The sequence below is a fragment of the Delphinus delphis genome, chromosome 9, assembly GCF_949987515.2.
Source record: "Delphinus delphis chromosome 9, mDelDel1.2, whole genome shotgun sequence".
Lineage (NCBI taxonomy): Eukaryota > Metazoa > Chordata > Mammalia > Artiodactyla > Delphinidae > Delphinus > Delphinus delphis.
In genome coordinates, this window is record NC_082691.1 from 2,878,624 (window position 1) to 2,900,235 (window position 21,612).

The window sequence follows — 21,612 nt, forward strand, 5'->3', positions numbered from 1 at the left end:
CATAACATATACAAATATATAAATTGTTTATATAAAAAATTTGCATAACATCTATGTAAATATTATTACATATTATCTATGCTCCATAATTCTTAAATATTATTATCCCCACTGAAATATAAAAAAGTAAAACAAATTAAATAATTGCTCAGGGTTTATCACCACATAGCAACAGCTGAGAATCAAATGGCTGTCCATCTGATTTCAGAGTCAGTCTACTTAATTACTCTATATTACTCGCTCTTGTGAAACTGGTTTGAAGTGATATATTCCCAAAAGACTGGCCCACACTCTATGTTTGAAAAAAAGTTGAACTTTTGGTGCTGGAAAAGCAGAGAATCACTGTGTACTTTAGTCTATTTATGACCTGAACTGGAATGCAGAAACTTCTCCCTTCTGCTTGTTTGCTTTTTTCTCCATTTTATAAATTTTGCTTAAAATCTACTCGTTCATGGAAACCTCATTCATTCATTCCACAATTTTATATTAAATCAGTTCTTTGTATTGGGGAATGTGTTAGACACTGGTCATGCCTAACAGTGTGTAAGATGGACTCTATCCTGTCCTCACAGATTTCAATTTAGAAAGATTAAGTATAAGGGTGAGGAAATAGCTTTAAAATATATATGTGTGTATATATATATATGCATGTATACATATTTTAATTATTTAATCAAATTATACTATATTTGATTAATACTTTTGTGATCCTCTCTTATAACCCCAATATTGGATCTACAGAATTTCTTTAAAGACTCCATCCCATACAATCCTATATCAATTAATGATATAACAGCACTGTTTACAATGCCCTGTTCTATGCTCAGATCATTGCTGTATCCAAATTAAGAAGCATTACTATGTGGAAAATATTTAAAATCAGAGTAGCAATAAAACATATTTTGTATAAGAAAGAAGAAGAATTTAAAATATATATAAATGAAATATATATGTAATAATATGTGTTTATTATATAGAATGAAATATTAAAAGAATATAAGTAAACTAATAAAATTCTTAATTATAAGCAGCAGAAGGAATGAGCTTGAGGCTTCTTTGAGCATACATTTTTAAATAGTTTTGCTACTGTACTACAAAAATATTTTAGCTGTTTAAAAAATTAAATTATATGTAAATAAAAAAATGAACATAACTTTAGAAAAGAATATTTTTATACCAAAATATTTTAATAACTATAGGGAGGAAATAATTGTTTCTGGTAATCTAAAACATAAACTACATTTATGACATGTTAGTAGGATATACACTAAGGGGCCAAAGAACAGTAACATTAAATTACACTGTATATACTGTAGTCTCATTATTATTAGAACTATTGGTATCATTATTTTGATATTATTTTTATAGTGTATGGTAAAGCAAATTAGTGATTGTGTTACTGTTATAGTATGGAGAGAAGAGCTACAAATATAACACTAAAAACTTATGCCAAATCTCCCCAACCTAGTTGGAATTTTTATTACAAATTCAGGATTTTCTAAAATTATACAGTTTGTACTTACAGAAAAGACCTAGAATCCATGACACCCAACAGCAATGAGTAGGAAAGCAATAATAATCCTTAAGGCTGCCTTTTTATTCTAATCATATTTCTCCACTGAGAGGAACCAGAGCTTGTCAGAGAAATCCAACTCTAGTCTGGATGGGGGATGAACACAGGGAAGTTCTGCAGTGCCCAGAAAGGATCGTCTTAGGCTAAACTCTATAACCAGACTCACCAGATTATAACAGGCCACACATGGGACCAGTCTGCTAGTGGGATATGAGACTGATATAAGCGCTTGCCCATAGTGTACCCTGGGCGTTGGTCTTGATTGGGATTCTGCAGCCATATATCAGACAGCTCAGGTGCAGGGAGACAGATGCACATGACAGGTGTGGAACCTGCACTATCTTAAGGGCCTTATTTCTGAGGGAAGCTGATATCTCTTGCAACACCTCTACAAACATAGATCCCATGGTCTCTCCAGAAGGATTCAGTCCCAAGAGTGACCACACCAAGGGAAGCAACAGATACAGCTTCCTATCATATATTTACTATTCACCGAGGCCAGATACGGTTTGCCAATGAAAGGTAATTTTTACTATAAGCAATGTCACTCAATAACTTACCTTCTTTATCTGTTTTCAAGGATACAGACCTAAGAAAAGTTCAAATCCTCATGCATCAGGGGAAAGGGTATTATTAACATTTTGCCCACAGAAGTATTCAAATATTAATGCTGTTTAAAGAGTAGAAAAAATAATGGTTTGTTACTATTTGAGATGACTATTATTTTATACTTTAATCTAAAAGTTGGTAATTAAAAGGAAAAAAAAAAAGGTCTTTATCCATGGAATCCAAGTAGTACCAGCTATTAAGAATGACAACTAACAGGGGCTTCCCTGGTGGCGCAGTGGTTGAGAGTCTGCCTGCCAATGCAGGGGACACGGGTTCGTGCCCCAGTCCGGGAAGATCCCACGTGCCGCGGAGCGGCTGGGCCCGTGAGCCATGGCCACTGAGCCTGCATGCCCCGGAGCCTGTGCTCCGCAACAGGAGAGGCCACAGCAGTGAGAGGCCAACGTACCACAAAAAAAACAAAAAACAAACAAACAAAAAGAATGACAGCTAACAAATATAGGCAATTCAGCTCATAGCATTGGGATAGTAGAAGTTTTCCATTCTTAAGGAGAATTCGTTCAAGGCAAGGGTCATTGATGAGAGCTAAAATCATCAAGTGAAAGAGGATGGGGGAGTGGACACTTGCAGGATTGTTGAAGGGCGTCATCAAGAGGACGTGACTGTTGGACCCTGGCGATCGGAGGCTCCTCATCCCTCCTCTGTACTTGGAATGTATGTCTTCCTACTGTCCCCACAGTTAGAGCTGTTTCAAGGATACAGCCTTGAGGGAGTAATGTGATGTTGAGACCATCTGGACAGTATATGTGACTGAACCAAGTTAAGTCCTCTATGTAAACTTTAAGATTCTGGCAGGTGGGAACTGAGATCTACTACACTTAAGTTCCCTGTTTATGAAGCCAGCCACCTCCCAGTCTGGAGAGGCTGCCTCTTTCTTAGGTCTCTCCTTGTTCTGCATGTAAGGGGGCCAGTTTCAGATCTCACCCGGGAAGCTCCAAGGTTAGGAACCAACAACAGTGCATAAACATCACCCACAGAGGACTTGATATTCACAAGGACTCACTCCTCTACCATGCAGGGGTTTGTGTGTCCTCACTGTAACCTGGCGGTTAAGTCAGTTTAAGGTTCCTTGCCCCTTATCCTTAGAGGGGAAATATTGTATGTTCAGCATGTCTGGGAAAGGAGATTAAGCTTCCATGGTTCAGCCATTCCTTCTCCACCTTCATGGGTTTGATTACAGGTAGGGGGCACACATTCCCTGTTCCTCTGAGTCATATTCTTTGCAGAATAAGTTTAGGGAAGGCTGTCCTGTGGGTTTTCAGCAAAGTACATGACTAGATGGGTCAATCGAATTTGGAATGCAATAGTAACATAAAGCTGGGAAGCATATTTGTCCCAAGTGTTTCGAAGAAGCATTAGTCATTTTGCTGGGACTTCTCCATTTGTTCCCATAGACCAACCCCCTGCTCTCTGCAGTCTGTATTGTGTTAATTGTATGCATTGTGCTCACCGCTCCTTAGTGCTCTAGCTTCCAGCGGGTTCAGCCAATGGTGAGTTTTGTAGGAAATCAGAGAAAGGGCAGGAGAATGAGGTGGAGTATTTATTTTCCTAGAGGCTTCCCAAAATATTGCTTTGGGCTGACTTCTTACCTCTACCAAGGTCACAAAGGTGTAAAAAACTTGGGATTTCACATGTGGATACTTGTTGGTTTGGGTATTGCTACAGCTTGTGTCCTGGAATTTTGATAAATTCTATTATATGAGATTCCTGTTAAAAAAGAAAACCATAGTATGTTTAGAATCATATATACTGTGTTATTGAACATACCTCTTAAAGAAGAGATGCCGTTTTGACTAGGCAGCGATGGAAACTGACTCTTGTGCTTACAATTAACAGTCTGATGCTTGGACAAGTTCTTTTGTTTTTGATTTTTGAAATGTTTTCTAATTAAATGTTACTTTATTTTTCAAGTTTTAAAAAGCAAAACTTTGAAATAGAACACTTAGGAAATAAAATTAAAATGTAAAATGTTGACAAAATTCCATCATTATTAATATCACTAATAAAATTTTTATTTCATTTTGTCTTTTCTGTGCATATTTTACATAGCTGCATTTCATTGTATCTTTCATTGCATCTCTCTTTTTCTCTTATCATAATAGAACTCATTTTGCAAATCATTTGCAAACACTGGTTGGCTAATGGCTATTATTGAGAATATGTGCTAAAATTTATTTAAGTGTTACCCCATATTTTGACAGTTTGGTTACTTCTGATACATTGTTAGGTTACCTAGTTCTTCAATAAGTACTTTTCTATATCAATTTTGTTTTATATTTATAATTATTACTGCTGATAGAGTACAAATAGTATTTATTAACTAGGATAAATTAGCAAATAGAGCTCAGCCATCCAGAAATACTGTATAAAATAGAACTTCCTAAATCACTAATTATAAAGCCAAGCTGGAATGAAAGAATGGGAAGAGGGGCACAAAATCGGGGTGGAAAGGTCTGGCTGAGGCTGTGAGAGATCATAGTTGGGGAGCAGCCATTTCAGGACAGGCTCATGTCAGAGGCAGAACTGATGTTACTGACTGTCACCTTTCCCGATGCTCCTGCGTGCCTTTGTTAAGTTTATGAACTGTAGGTTAGAAAATGGGTGTGTCAGACTGTTTAACTAAGGTTCTCTTTAAAAAAAAAAAATTTAACCATATCTAAACACCATCCTGGGGATTTCCCTGGTAGTCCAATGGTTAGGACGCTGTGCTTCCACTGCAGGGGGCATGGGTTCAATCCCTGGTCGGGGAACTAAAATCCCCTGCATGCCACGAGGCGCATCCAATAAATAAATAAACACCATCCTGCAACAAAACATCTGCAGCCTTGCCACTCTTCTGAGATGGGTCAAGGGTCAAGGGACTCATCTTCAGGCTACCTGGGCACCTTGTAAACAACTTGCAGCTCATTCTTTTTTTTTTTTTTTTGCTGTACGCGGGCCTCTCACTGTTGTGGCCTCTCCCGTTGCGGAGCACAGGCTCCGGACGCGCAGGCTCGGCGGCCATGGCTCACGGGCCCCACAGGCTCACGGGCCCCCCACGGGCTCTGTGAGTGGACAACTAGGGGGTATGGGCGGAAGCCCCTCGCCCACATCCTCTCCACGTCATGCACTTAATCATGCACTTACCTGCTTCGTATGTCAGCCTTACGTGCTTCTACATGACTGAAAAAGGCTCCCAAAACAGCAACTGAAATGTTAGAAGAAAAAGTGGAAATTCCAATACTATCAATATTAATCTTTTTGAGCCCCTGTCACGCAGAATTCTACCTGTGTCCTCTCTAATTCCCTGAGTGTGTGTTCCTTTTCCCAGTAAGGAAATACAAACTGCTTTCCTATTTATGATTCCAAAACAGAAGAAGAAAGATTAATTGTATGTAGACCCAAGCATTCTCAGGGCCAGACTGTGAAAATCAAAGACATTTGCATTTGCCGACATTTCTTCTCATACAGAAATATTAAAAATTCAATCACAAACACTTGGATGTGTTGCCTGTGTCTCAGTCTGTGAATGCACCTCCCAAAAACCTTACCTGCTTGGTCATTTAGAAATGGAATATTTTCTAACTGTAAAAAATGTCAGAGTGTTTCAGGAGGTTTTGTGATTTAAAATAAGATTTTCTCAAGATACTTACCCTTCATAATTCTTTTACTCGATTTTAGATTTGCAAAAGGAGGCTTTTAGATGGAGGTTTCTGAACTTTTGTTCAGACACTGTACAGCACATTCACCTGGGATGTCTGTGCATTTTATCTGTGACATAGGTGATACCTGTTTCTTATCCATCCATCTCTACCTTTTCATTCAAAGCACTCAGTCCCTGTCTTTGTTACTTAGAGGTGAAACACCCCTGCCAGAAGTACTGAGGATGATCAGCATGTGTCTCATTTAAGGTTCATGGGGAGAGTTTCCAACCCAAAGTCCTTGGCTCAAATGCACCCAAATGACATTCCACCCCAGGCAGCCCAAGCCTGGACTCCTCCAGGATCGTGATGGGACAGCCAGGGCGGTGTATGGCAGCCCTAATGAACTAATACAGTCATTAATGTTTCATGGGCAGTCGTCTTTGGCAATATCCCTTACCTGCCTGGACACTAGACTAAGAGAGTTTTTATCATTTCTTAGGAATTTACCAGTTGCATTTTGTATTTCAGCTTGTATCCACAATGTGTTTAATACTGTAATTCCAGTGGAATAATCTTTTTTTCTCTCTAAATAATGTTTACAGTTTTAGTTGTTGATTTTTCTAGTTGCTACTAAATTTGATTGAAAGAGGTCCTTTGTACACTGAGTGCTCTGCAAAGCACCTACACTGACATCGCACATGCCTGCCATCTGGAAAAGTAGCACATCATTCTCTCTCTCTCTCTCTCATCTATCTCTCAAACAAGGAGTTTGACTGATTACATTAGATGTGCTGCCATAGACTTGATTAGGAAATTTCAAAGTTCTCTAAAGTATACAGAGTTTTCTAGGGTGTTATTACAATCTCCTCTTCCAGAATACAGAAAGACTTTGCTAATATAGTTACTTTCTATATCTCACTGTTAAGTATTTCCTATTTTGCTATGAACTTTTCTGTGAGAGCATTTGTGTGGCATACAAGTTTTTCAGCAAATAGGTGTAGATTTTCTTAAGTGAAGAATAGGAACACTGTAACCTTGACGGCTTCTGTGATTCTCTGTAATCAAGACAAAACTAAATAGTTGCACTACTGTGATATTATTTTGCTTTCAAAAACAAAATTAAATAGTACCCAGGTGTTATGCTGAAGAATCAAATTTCTAACATTCTGGATCCCTGAGAGCCATTTGTTAGATCCACCTAGCTGAAACAAGTGATTTGATGAAATATGGAGAGACAAGTAAACATCAAAGAGATTTCAAAGTGCAGGAAATTGTAGCTCAATTATGTTTATCATAATTTCAAAATCCACAAGAGAAAATCAAAACACAAGGATATAATCACACATTTTAGCTGCTAGAATCCCTAGAATAGTTATCACTTTTTTGTGATAAAAACCAAATATTTGGTATGACTATATTTTTGTAAAAATAAGCATATATACACAAAATTTATACAATGGAAATTAATGCTCTTAAACTTTGGTCACATCTCTATGTTGCTTGGAATTCTGGTGATTTTTTTTACCTTCTTATCCTGATTTATTATTTGTCTACAGCAAAGTACTGTCTCTTGTGCAATAATATTTTAAAGCCTGTACAAATAAGAACCAAGTAGTTTTAATTAATTAAATGAGCACAGACCCAATGTAATTAAAGATACCCAATGGAGGCATTCACTTGGGCACTGTATCATATTATCCATGAGACCCTGTATTGGAGCAACTTCAATGAAAACCATTTGGCAACATTTCATTCAAAGCTCTGAAATATACAGGTACTTTCAAAATGTAACTTAATCTTGTTTAACTTAATTTAACTTAATCTTTGCCTCATAAGCAATTCTGGATATCAGCAAAAAAATTAAATACAAGGATGTTCTGTTCACCAACACCTATTTAAGTTGGGAACAATTTGAATCACCTTTAATACTCAACAATGATGGAGAGGTTTGAGAAAGTAGGAAACGCTCATGGTAATTTAAGGTATTACAAACATTGCAAATTATGTCATAGAAGAATTTTTAAAGACACAGAAAATTGAAAAATAGGGTTTTTAAACATTTTGTTTTAAATTAATTACTGATACACAGAAAGTTGCAAAGGTAGTGCAGAGAGATTATGTGCACTTTTCGCCCGATATTTCCCAGTGATTTCTACTTAAATATACATGGGATAATATCAAAACCAGGAAACTGACATGAATATAAATGTCCGTGTATTGTTCTACGTCATTTTATCACATGTAACAGCCATGACACACAAGGTATAAAACTATTCCATCCCAATAAACATTTCCTTCTTGCTAACCTTTTATAGTCAACACCCACACTCTACCCCCCACACACTGCTGCCATCCTTTATCCCTGGTAACCACTGATCTGTTTTCCATCTATATAATTTTGTCATCTCAAGTAGGTTATAAAAAGGGAATCATATAGCATGTAAATTTTTGAGATTGGCTTTTAAACTCGGAATAATGCCCTTAGGACCCATCTAAGTCGTTGCAGGTATCAATAGTTTGTCCCTTTTTACTGCTGTGTAATATTCGATGGTATGAATACCACAGTTTAGCCATTCACCTACTGGAGGACATTTGGGTTGTTTCCAGTTTTTCACCATTACAAATAAAGCTGATATGAACAAAATTGTGGGAAATTCCCTGGGATTCTTTATTTTATGACAGTTTTTTTTAATCATAAATGGCTGTGAAATTTGTGAAATGCTTTTTTTTGCACTTGATCATATGATTTTTCTCTTTAGCCTATTAATATAGTGGTCTACACTGATTTTCAAATATTGAACAAGCCTACATCCTTGAAATAGTCATAGTGTATAATTTTTGTGTGCACATATTATAGCTTAATTCTATTTGCCAATATTTTTTAAAGAATTTTTGCATCTATATTCATGAGTGATACTGGTGTGTCATATTTTCCCTTTATACTTTGTATGTTGGGATTTGGTGTATGCTAGCAGTATTGACTTTGTTAGAAGGAATTGAGAATTGGTCCCTCCTCTTTTGTATTTTCTGGGAGTGACTGTGTAAAATTGGTGTTATTATGCAAATATTTTGGAGAATTCTCCAGTGATGTCATCAAGTCCTGGAGTTTTCTTCTTTGGAAATCTTTCTAACAATTTACCTTAATTCCAATAGGGCTATTCAAAGTACTTATCTCAAACTGAGTTTGTTGTGGTAGTTTCTGCTTTTTGTTTCTTCCTAAATTGTAAAATATATGTATTTAGAGTTGTTCATAGTATTCCCTTGTTATCCTTTTGACATCTGCAGGGTGTGTAGTGATATCCACTGTTTCATTACTGATATTAGTAGTTTGCATCTTCTACTTTTTTCCTTACTAGATTTTTGTCAAATTTATTAATTTTCTTAAAGAACTGGCTTTTTATTGTTGTTTTTTTTTCTCTACTGATTTTCTGGTTTTAATCATGGATCCTTTTGAAGCTTACTTTTAACTTCTGGGTGTTTAGATTTCCTCTCTTCTTTCTGTTGGTGATATCTAGTTTGCTTTCTTGTGTTCAGAAAACACACTGTGTATGATTTCAATATGGAAAATTAGTTGAGCCTTGTTATAAGGCCCAGGACGTGGTCTATCTCATTATATATTCTGTTAGCATTTGAAAAGAGTGTGTATTCTGCTCTTGTCAGGAAGAGTGTTCTCTAAGTGTCAGTGAGATCCTGTTGACTGATCAAGTGTCATTGAGTTCTATATCCTTAGTGAATTTCTGTTTACCTGTTCCATGAATTGCCTACAGGAGTCTTGAGGTTATCGACTATAATTGGAGATGTGTCTATTTCTCCTTTCAGTTCTATCAGCTTTTGCTTCATACATTTTGCGAGCTATTGTTTGGTACATACACATTAGGACAGATATGTATTCTTGGTTGATTTATTATTTTATTATATAATTTTCCCCTCTCTCCTTGAAAATTTTCCTTGCTCTGACATCTCCTTTATCTGATATTAATATAACCACTCCTGCTTTGTGTTCATTAATGAGTGTGTTGTATAACTTTTCCCATCATATTACTTTTAAAGTATCACTATACACTGCATCATTATATTTGAAATGAGACTTTTTGCCGATAATATATATTTGGGTGATGTTTTTTTAATCCATTCTACCAATGTCTGTCTTTTAGATGGTGTATATAGACCATTTACATTTAATCTGATTTCTATATAAAAGGTGTAAGTATGTCTTTTTATTTTTTGTTTTCTGTTTGTTCTCCCTGATTTTTATTTGTTTTCTTTATCCTAGCTTCCTCTGAGTTACTTGAACATTTTTTCAAATTCCATTTTGATTTAGGTATAATGTTTTTGGATGTACCTCATTGCATAGTTTTCTTAGTGGTTTCTCTAGGTATTATAGTACATATACATGTATAACATCACAATCTACTGGTGTCAAATTTTTTCCAGTTTAAATGAAATGCAGAAAACTCACTTCCCTTTACATGCTTTTTTCTTTTTTTTTAAATTGAAGTATAGTTGGTTTGCAGTGTTGTTTTACCCTTTACATTCTTTTAATCTCCCTATTTATAATATGATTTGTGTAAATATTTCCACTGCAAACATTGAGAACTACATCAGGCAGTGTTATAATTTTTGCTTTGACCTCAAATATAATTTAGAAAACTCAAGAGAAGGATATTATATTTATCCATTTTTAAAAATCCATTATTTTTTCATTCTTCATAATGTCCTAAGATTCCTTCTTTGATCATTTCTTTTCTTATTAGAAAACTTCCTGCAGCCATTATTTTAGGGTAGCTCTTTTAGAGACAAATTCCTTAGCTTTCCTTTTTCATAGATATAGAATTCTGGTTCTATAGTTCTTTTCTCTCAGCATTGAAAAATTTTGTGCCACTACATTCTGGTCTTCATGGTTTGTGATGACAAATCCATTGTCATATGAATTGTTTTTCCCTACACCTAACGCTTTGTTTCTTTCTGGATGCTTTCATGATTTTTTCCTTTGTCTTTAGTTTTCAAAATTTAATTATGATTTGTTATGGAATGTTTGTTAGGGTTTACCATGTTTATTGTTCACTCAGTTTCTTGACTCTGCAAGTTTATATCTTAGAATAAATGTGGTAATTTTTAGCCATAATTTCTTGAAATATTTTTAGTGCACTATCTTTATCTTCTCCATCCAGAATTCTAAGGACATGAATGTTAGATATTTTGTTATACTGCCACAAGTTCCTCATGATTTTCTTAAGTATATGTTTTCTCAGTTGGGTGATTGGGTGAATTCTGTTGTTTTTGTCCTCAAGTTCACTAACTCTATACTTTGTCCACTCTGTTCTGCTATGGGGCCCATTCAATGAGTTTTTCATTTTGGTCACTGCATTTTCTAGTTATAAAATTTCCATTTGGTTCTTCTTTATATTTTCTATTTCTTTGATGATAGATTCTATTTCTTTGCTGAATCTTTCTGTTTTCATTTGTTTCAAAAATGTTTGTCACTGCTTGTTGAAGCACTTTTATTCCTTTAAAATTTGTGGGCTTCCCTAGTGGCGCAGTGGTTGAGAGTCCGCCTGCCAATGTAGGGGACTTGGGTTCATGCCCCGGTCCAGGAAGATCCCACATGCCACGGAGCAGCTGGGCCTGTGAGCCATGGCCGCTGAGCCTGCGCATCCGGAGCCTGTGCTCCGCAACGGGAGAGGCCACAACAGAGAGAGGCCCGCGTACCGCAAAAAAAAAAAAAATTCATGTCAGATAATTCTAACATTTGTGTCATTTCAGTCTTGACATTTGTTGATTTTTTTTCTTTTTCACAATGAGATCTTCCTGTTCTTTTCTATGTCATGTGATTTTCTATTGAAATCTGAATATTTGGTTATTATATCATAAGATTGGATCTTATTTAAATCTTGTATTTTTAACAGGACTCTTCTGTCACAACTCCGGTGGGAGAAGGGCAGGATGCTGCCTTTTTACTTACATGTGAGACAAGGCCAGGTTTCCAACTTGGCTGCCACTAAAATCTGGGGGAGGAGAGGATCCTTATTCCAGTGGGCAGTGGTGGGAAGCTCATTTCTCCTCTTGAGCTCCACTTTAAGATCCCTACTACATCTCTGGTGATACCACCCTGGCAAGGAGTTATAAGGATGATGCATTATGCCTCCCTACTATGCCTCTACTAACCCTGTGGAAAGAGTTAGCCTTATTACTTCTGAGTGATGGTGAAAGCCATGAAGCCCCTCTAGGTCTCCTCTAACACCACTCCATTGAGGAGGGGTAGAAGTACCTCATAATCACTGGGTGGGGCTAGTGGGGCAGGCTTCCCACATAATTACCATTGACACACAGGTATGGTGTCTTCTTACTTATCAGTGAGATGAGAATCCCTGATCCCGAGTGGGTCTGCTCTAATACCATCCATTAAGTGTGGTTACAGTGCCTCATTCTTGCCTGGTAAGTGTGGAAGTCTAGGTTCTCCACTCAGTCTGTTCTAGTGAGGTGGTAATGGGACTGCAGTTTTTTGTGTGTGTTGGGCTGGAGTAGAGTGATTATTTTCTGAAAGTTGTCTGTCTTGTGAGGTGTCTATTTCCTTATACTGTGACTAGAGAGAGTAGGTTTAATCTGGACTGTTTATGTTTGTGCTCACTGAATTTTCCCGGTTTCTGGTATCACTGGTACCAAATAGGGAGGTATAAGCCAAAAATCAAACACAGGGAATTCACCATGATGTTGTTCCACAGGTCCTGGGGTCCTTTGTCAGTCTGCCCTATTATCTGACATTACAGAATTTTTTTCTGATTGTTTAATCATAATGTCCAGGGTTTTTAAGCTGAAATTGGAGGCAGAAATAGGGAAAATTAAGTATACTCCATCAGCCCAGAAGCAGAAATCTCTATACAATATAGTTATAAGAACTATGAATGAGTAAATGACTGAGGAAAGGATAATAGTGATAAACATAAGAGCATGTGGAGAATGGCTCCATTCCTATTAAAAGGTTATATATGATATATCATAGGTTGTTTACACACGTGTATGTATATTTACACATACATACACACATACATGCATAAATACATACACAGAAATTATATCCGAATTTTAACATTTTTTTTTTTTTTTTTTTGCGTTCGTGGGCCTCTCACTGCTGTGGCCTCTCCCGTTGCAGAGCACAGGCTCCGGACGCACAGGCTCAGCGGCCATGGCTCACGGGCCCAGCCGCTCCGCAGCATGTGGGATCTTCCCAGACCGGGGCACGAACCCATGTCCCCTGCATCGGCAGGCGGACTCTCAACCACTGCGCCACCAGGGAAGCCCCGAATTTTAACATTTTTGCCTTATGTCGTATGATTGCAGCTTTTATTTTTCTTCAGTATATATTTTCTTCTTTTTTTAAACATCTTTATTGGACTATAATTGTTTTACAATGTTGTGTTAGTTGCTGATGTGTAACAAACTGAATCAGCTATATGTATACATATGTCCCCATATCCACTCCCTCTTGAGCCTCCTACCCACCCTCCACATCCCACCCCTCTAGGTGGTCACAAAACACTGAGCTGATCTCCCTGTGCTATGCAGCTTCTTCCCACTAGCTATCTATTTTACATTTGGTAGTGTATGTATGCCAATGTCACTATCTCACTTCATCCCAGCTTACAATCCCCCCTCCCGTGCCCTCAAGTCCATTCTCTACGTCTGAATTTTTATTCCTGTCCTGCCCCTAGGTTCTTGTGAACCCTTTTTTTTTTTTCCTAGCTTCCATATATATGTGTTAGCATACGGTATTTGTTTTTCTCTTTCTGACTTACTTCACTCTGTATGACAGACTCTAGGTCCATCCACTCTGCTTCAGATAACTCAATTTCATTTCTTTTTATGGCTGAGTAATATTCCATTGTATATATGTGCTACATTTTCTTTATCCATTTATGTTTTGATGTACACTTAGATGGCTTCCATGCCCTGGCTGTTGAAAACAGAGCTGCAATGAATATTGTGGTACATGACTCTTTTTGAATTAAGGTTTTCTCAGGTTATATGCCCAGTAGTGGGATTGCTAGGTCATATAGTAGTTATATTTTTAGTTTTTTGAGGAACCTCCATACTGTTCTCTATAGTGGCTGTATCAATTTAAATTCCCAACAACAGTGCAAGAGGATTCCCTTTTCTCCACACCCTCTCCAGCATTTACTGTTTGTAGGTTTTTTGATGATGGTCATTCTGACCAGTGTGAGGTGATACCTCATTGTAGTTTTGATTTGCATTTCTCTAATGATTAGTGATGTTGAGCATCCTTTCATGTGTTTGTTGGCAATCTGTATATCTTCTTTGGAGAAATGTCTATTTAGGTCTTCTGCCCATTTTTGGATTGGGTTGTTTGTTTTTTGGATATTGAGCTGTATGAGCTTCTTGTATATTTTGGAGATTAATCCTTTGTTAGTTGCTTCATTTGCAAATATTTTCTCCCATTCTGAAGGCTGTCCTTTCGTCTTGTTTATGGTTTCCTTTGCTGTGCAAAAGCTTTTAAGCTTCATTAGGTACCAATTGTTTATTTTTGGTTTCATTTTCCTTACACTAGGAGGTGGGTCAAAAAGGATCTTGCTGTGATTTATGTCATAGGGTATTCTGCCTATGTTTTCCTCTAAGAGTTTTCTAGTATCTGGACTTCCATTTAGGTCTATAATCCATTTTGAGTTTATTTCTGTGTATGGTGTTAGGGAGTGTTCTAATTTCATTCTTTTACATGTAGCTGTCCAGTTTTCCCAACACCACTTATTGAAGAGACTATCTTTTCTCCACTTTATATTCTTGCCTCCTTTGTCAAAGATAAGGTGATCATAGGTGCATGGGTTTATCTCTGGGCTTTCTATCCTGTTCCATTGATCTATCTTTCTGTTTTTGTGCCAGTACCATACTGTCTTGACTACTGTAGCTTTGTAGTGTAGTGTGAAGTCAGGGAGCCTGATTCTTCCTGCTCCATTTTTCTTTCTCAAGATTGCTTTGGCTATTTGGTGTCTTTTGTGCTTCCATACAAACTGTGAAATTTTTGTTCTAGTTCTGTGAAAAATGCCATTGGTAATTTAATAGGGATTACATTGAATGTGTAGATTACTTTGTGTAGTAGAGTCATTTTCACAATGTTGATTCTTCCAATCCAAGAACATGTTATATCGCTCCATCTGTTTGTATCATGTTTAATTTCTATCATCAGTGTCTTATAGTTTTTTGCATACAGGTCTTTTGTCTCCTTAGGTAGGTTTATTCTTAGGTATATTATTCTTTTTGTTGCAATGGTAAATGGAAGTGTTTCTTTAATTTCTCTTTCAGATATTTCATCATTAGTGTGTAGGAATGCAAGAGATTTCTGTGCATTAATTTTGTATCCTGCTACTTTACCAAATTCATTGATGAGCTCTAGTAGTTTTCTGGTAGCATCTTTAGGATTCTCTATGTATAGTATCATGTCATCTGCAAACAGTGACAGTTTTACTTCTTCTTTTCCAGTTTGGATACCTTTTATTTCTTCTCTTCTATGATTTTCAGGGCTAAAACTTCCAAAACTATGTTGAATTATAGCAGTGAGAGTGGGAAGCCTTGTCTTGTCCAGATCTTAGTGGAAGTGGTTTCACTTTTTCAACACTGAGAGCGATGTTAACTGTGGGTTTGTCATATATTGCCTTTATTATGTTGAGGTAAGTTCCCTCTGTGCCTACGTTTTGGAGGGTCTTTATCATAAATGGGTGTTGAATTATTTTGAAAACTTTTTCTGTGTCTATTGAGATGATCATATGGTTTTTATCCTTCAGTTTATTAATATGGTATATCACATTGATTGGTTTGCATATATTGAAAAATCTTTGCATTCCTGGGATAAACCCCACTTTATCATGGTGTACGATCCTTTTAATGTGCTGTTGGATTCTGTTTGCTACTATTTTGTTGAGGATTTGTGCATCTATGTTAATCAGTGATATTGGCTGGTAGTTTTGTTTTTTGTGACATCTTTGTCTGGTTTTGTATAAGCATGATGGTGACCTTGTAGAATGAGTTTGGGAGTGTTCCTCTCTCTGTTATATTTTGGAAGAGTTTGAGAAGGATAGGTGTTAGCTCTTCTCTACATGTTTCAAAGAATTTGCCTGTGAAGCCATCTGATCCTGGGCATTTGTTTGTTGAAAAATTTTTAAACACAATTTAATTTCAGTGCTTGTGATTGGTCTGTTCATATTTTCTATTTCTCCCTGGTTCAGTCTTGGAAGGTTTTACTTTTCTAAGAATTTGTTCATTTCTTCCAGGTTGTCCATTTTACTCATATATAGTTGCTTATAGTAATCTTTCATGATCCTTTGTATTTCTGCAGTGTCAGTTGTTACTTCTCTTTTTTCATTTCTACTTCTGTTGATTTGAGTCTTTTCCCTTATTTTCTTGATGAGTCTGGCTAATGATTTAACATTTTTTTTATCTTCTCTAAGAACCAGCTTTTAGTTTTATTGATCTTTGCTATCGTTTCCTTCATTTCTTTTTCATTTATTTCTTATCAGATTTTTATGATTTCTTTCCTTGCTAACTTTGAGTTTTTATGGTTTTTCTTTCTCTAATTGCTTTATGTGTAAGATTAGTTTGTTTTTTGAGATTTTTCTTTCTTGTTTTCTTTTTCTTGTTTCTTTCTCTCATTGTTTTAGGTGTAAGATTATGTTGTTTATTTGAGATTTTTCTTGTTTCTTGAGTTTATAGCAAAACAATTGGATTGCATTGCTATAAACTTCCTTCTTAGAACTACTTTTGCCACATAACTTTTAGATCATCGTGTTTTCATTGTCGTGTTTTTTCTAGGTATTTTTAAATTTCTTCTTTGATTTCTTCAGTGATCTCTTGGATATTTGGTAGTGTATTGTTTAGCATCCATGTGTTTGTATTTTTTAGTTTTATTTTTCTGTAACTGATATCTATTCTCATAACGTTGTGGCCAGAAAAGATACTTGATATGATTTCAATTTTCTTAAGTTTTCCAAGCATTGATTTGTGACCCAAGATATGTTCTATCCTGGAGAATATCCATGAGCGCTTAAGAAAGTGTATTCTCTTGTTTTTTGTTAGAATGTCCTATAAATATCATTTAAGTACATCTTGTTTAATGTGTCATTTAAAGCTTGTGTTTCCTTATTTATTTTCATTTTGTTTTATTTGTCCATTGGTGAAGGTGGGGTGATAAAGTCCCCTACCATGATTGTGTTAAGGTCAATTTCCCCTTTTATGGCTGTTAGCATTTGCCTTATGTATTGAGGTGCTCCTATGTTGGATGCATAAGTATTTACAATTGTTATATTTTCAGCTTGGATTGATCCCTTGATCATTAGGTAGTGTCCTTCTTTGTCTCTTGTAAAATAGCTTTTATTTTAAAGTCTATTTTTTCTGATATGAGTATTGTTACTCCATCTTTCTTTTGATTTCCATTTGCATGTGATATCTTTTTCATCCCCTCGCTTTCAGTCTGTATGTGTCCCTAGGTTTAATGTGGGTCTCTTGTAGACAGCATATACACAGGTCTTGTTTTTGTATCCATTCAGCCAGTCTATGTCCATTGGTTGGAGCATTTAATCCATTTCCACTTAGGGTAATTATTGATATGTATGTTCCTATTACCATTTTCTTAATTATTTTGTGTTTGTTATTGTAGGTCTTTTCCTTCCCTTGTGTTTCCTGTCCAGAGAAGTTCCTTTAGCATTTGTTGTAAAGCTGGTTGGTGGCACTGAATTCTCTTAGCTTTTGCTTATCTGTAAAGGTTTTAATTTCTCTGTCAAATCTGAATGAGATCCTTGCTGGCTAGAGTTTTTTGGTTGAAGTTTTTTCCCATTCATCACTTTAAATATGTCCTGCCACTCCCTTCTGGCTTGCAGAGTTTCTGCTGAAAGATCAGCTGTTAACCTTATAGGGATTCCCTTGTATGTTATTTGTTGTTTTTCCCTTGCTGCTTTTAATATTTTTTTCTTTGTATTTAATATTTGATAGTTTGATTAATATGTGTTTCAGCGTGTATCCTGGATTTATCCTGTATGGGACTCTCTGTGATTCCTGGACTTGATTGACTCTTTCCTCTCCCATATCAGGGAAGTTTTCAAGTAAAATCACTTCAAATATTTTGAGTCACTTTCTTTTTCTCTTCTTATTCTGGGACCACTATCATTCAAATGTTGGTGCATTTAATGTTGTCCCAGTGGTCTCTGAGACTGTCCTCAATCTTTCCATTTTTTTTTTCTTTATTCTGCTGTGTGGTAGGTATTTCCACTATTTTACCTTCCAGGACACTTATCTGTTCTTCTTCCTCAGTTATTGTGATATTAATTCCTTCTAGAGAATTTTTCATTTTATTTATTGTGTTGTTCATCCATCATTATTTGTTTGCTCTTTATTTCTTCTAGGTCTTTGTTAAACTTTTCTTGTATTTTCTCCATTCTATTTCCAAGATTTTGGATCATGTTTTCTATCAATACTCTGAGTTCATTTTCAGGTAGACTGCCTGTTTCCTCTTCATTTGTTTGGTCTGGTGACTTTTTACTTTTTTCCTTCATCTGCTGTGTATTTCTCTGTCTTCTCATTTTGCTTGACTTACTGTGTTTGGGGTCTCCTTTTTGAAGGCTGCTGGTTCATAGTTCCTGTTGTTTTTGGTGTCTGCCCCCAGTGGGTAAGGTTGGTTCAGTGGGTTGTGTAGGCTTCCTGCTGGAGGGGATTGGTGCCTGATAGATGAGGCTGAATCTTGTCTTTCTGGTGGGTAAGACCACATCCAGTGGTGTATTTTGGAGTATCTGTGAACTTATCATGGTTTTTGGCAGCCTCTTTGGTAATAGGTGGGGTTGTGTTCCTGTCTTGGTAGTTGTTTGCCATGGGGTGTCCAGCACTGGAGCTTGTTGGTTGTTAAGTGGAGCTGGATCTTAGTGTTGAGATGGAGATCTCTGGGAGAGCTCTTGCTGAGTGATATTATGCGGGACCAGGAGGTCTCTGGTGGTTCAATGTCCTGTACTCGGCTCTCCCACCTCAGAGGCTCAGGCCTGGCACCCATCTGTGGCACCAAGACCCTGTCAGACACTTGGCTTAGACTAAAAGTGAGAAAAAAGAAAGAAAGAAAAATAAAATAAAATATTTAAAATAAAAAATATGATTAAAATAAAAAGAAGATAGCAACAAAACCAATAATCAAATCCACCAATGATAACAAGCAATAAAATCTTTACTAAGATAAACATAAAAATCAGAAACTAGTCAGCCGCATACAACAAACCTCAATTCTACAGTTGGTCCCAAAATCCACTGCCTCAATTTTGGATTTCTTCATTGTCTATTCAGATATTCCACAGATGAAGGGCACATCAAGTTGTTTATGTAGATTAATCCAGTGCTCCTGAGGTTGCATGGAGAAATTTCCCTTTCTCTTCTTTGTTCACACAGCTCCTGAGGTTCAGCTTTGTATTTCTCCCCGCCTCTGCATTTAGATCACCTGAGGGGATCTGTTCCCTGCCCAGACAGGACAGGGTTAAAGGAGCAGCTGATTAGGGGGCTCTGGCTCACTCAGGCCTGGGGTGTGAGGGGTACAGAATGTGGGGTGAGCCTGTGGTGGCAGAGGCTGGTGTAACATTGCAACAGCTTGCGGAGTGCTGTGTGTTCTCCTGGGGAAGTTGTTCCTGAATCACGGGACCCTGGCAGAGGCAGGCTGCACAGGTTCCCAGGAAGGTGTGGTTAGTGACCTGTGCATGTACACAGGATTCTTGGTGGCTGCAAAAGCAGCCTTAGCATTTCATGCCCATCTCTATTGTCTGCGCTGATAGCTGAAACTCACGCCTGTTTCTGGAGCTCATTTAGCCAGTGCTCTTTATTCCTTCTCCTTGTACACCCCAAAGCAATGGTCTCTTCCCTCTTTTGCAGGACCAGAATTTTCCCCGGACTCCCTTCCAGCTAGCCATGGTGCACTAGGCCTCTTCAGGCTGTGTTCATGCAGCCAACCGCAGCCCTCTCCCTGGGCTCTGACCTCCAAAGCCAGAGCCTTAGCTCCCAACCTCCACCCGTCCCAGCAGGTGAGCAGACAAACCCTTCAGGCTGCTGAATGATGGTCAGCACTGGTCCTCTGTGTGGGAATCTCTCCGCCTTACTCTCTGCACCTCTGTTGTTGCACTCTCCTCCATAGTTCCGAAGCTTCCCCTCTGCCCACTCAGAGTCTCCACCAGTGAAGGGGCTTCTTAGTGTGTGGAAACATTTCCTCCTTCACAGCTCCCTCCCAGAGGTGCAGGTCCTGTCTCTATATTTTTGTCTCCGTTTTTCTTTTTTTCTTTTTCCCTACCCAACTGCGTGAGAATTTTCTTGCCTTTTGGGAAGTCTGAGGTCTTCTGCCAGCATTCAGTAGGTGTTCTGTAGGAGTTGTTCCACATGTAGATGTATTTTTGATGTATTTATGGGAAAGAAGGTGATATCCATGTCTGACTCCACTGCCATCTTGAAGCTCTCGAGAATCGTTTTTCTTAAATATTTGTGCACTTAAAAGTCATGTGGGAATCTCATGCAGATTCCAAGGTACTATATCAAGAAGTTCAACACAGTAAATTTGACTGTTTGCATTTTTTTTCATCTTTATTGGAGTATAATTACTGTACAATTGTGTGTTAGTTTCTGCTTTATAAGTAAGTGAATCAGTTATACATGCACATATGTTCCCATATATCTTCCTTCTTGCATCTCCCTCCCTCCCACACTCCATATCCCACCCCTGTAGGTGGTCACAAAGCACAGAGCTGATCTTCTTATGCTATGCGGCTGCTTCCCACTAGCTATCTATTTTACATTTGGTAGTGTATATATGTCCATGCCTCTCTCTCGCTTTGTCACAGCTGACCCTACCTCCTCCCCATATCCTTAAGTCCATTCTATAGTAGGTCTGTGTCTTTATTCCTGTCTTACCCCGAGGTTCTTCATGACATATTTTTTCTTAAATTCCATATATATGTGTTAGGATAACGTATTTGTCTTTCTCTTTCTGAGTTACTTCACTCTGTATGACAGACTCGAGGTCTAATCCAACTCATTACAAATAGCTCAATTTAGTTTCTTTTTATGGCTGAGTAATATTCCATTGTACATATGTGCCACATCTTCTTTATCCATTCATCCGGTGATGTACACTTAGGTTGTTTCCATCTCCTGGCTATTGTAAATAGACCTGCAATGAACATTTTGGTACATGACTCTTTTTGAATTATGGTTTTCTCAGGGTATATGACCAGTAGTGGGATTGCTGGGTCATATGGTAGTTCTATTTGTAGTTTTTTAAGGAACCTCCATACTGTTCTCCATAGTGGCTGTACCAATTCACATTCTCACCAGCAGTGCAAGAGTGTTCCCTGTTCTCCACATCCTCTCCAGCATTTATTGTTTCTAGATTTTTTGATGATGGCCATTCTGATTGGTGTGAGATGATATCTCAGTGTAGTTTTGATTTTCATTTCTCTAATGATTAATGACGTTGAACATTCTTTCACATGTTTCTTGGCAGTCTGTATATCTTCTCTGGAGAAATGTCTATTTAGGTCTTCTACCCATTTTTGGATTGGGTTGATTGATTTTTGTTATTGAGCTGCATGATCTGCTTATAAATTTTGGAGATTAATCCTTTGTCAGTTGCTTCATTTGCAAATATTTTCTCCCATTCTGAGGGTTGTCTTCTGGTCTTGTTTATGGTTTCCTTTGCTGTGCAAAAGCTTTTAAGTTTCATTAGGTCCCATTTGTTTATTTTTGGTTTTATTTCCATTTCTCTAGGAGGTGGGT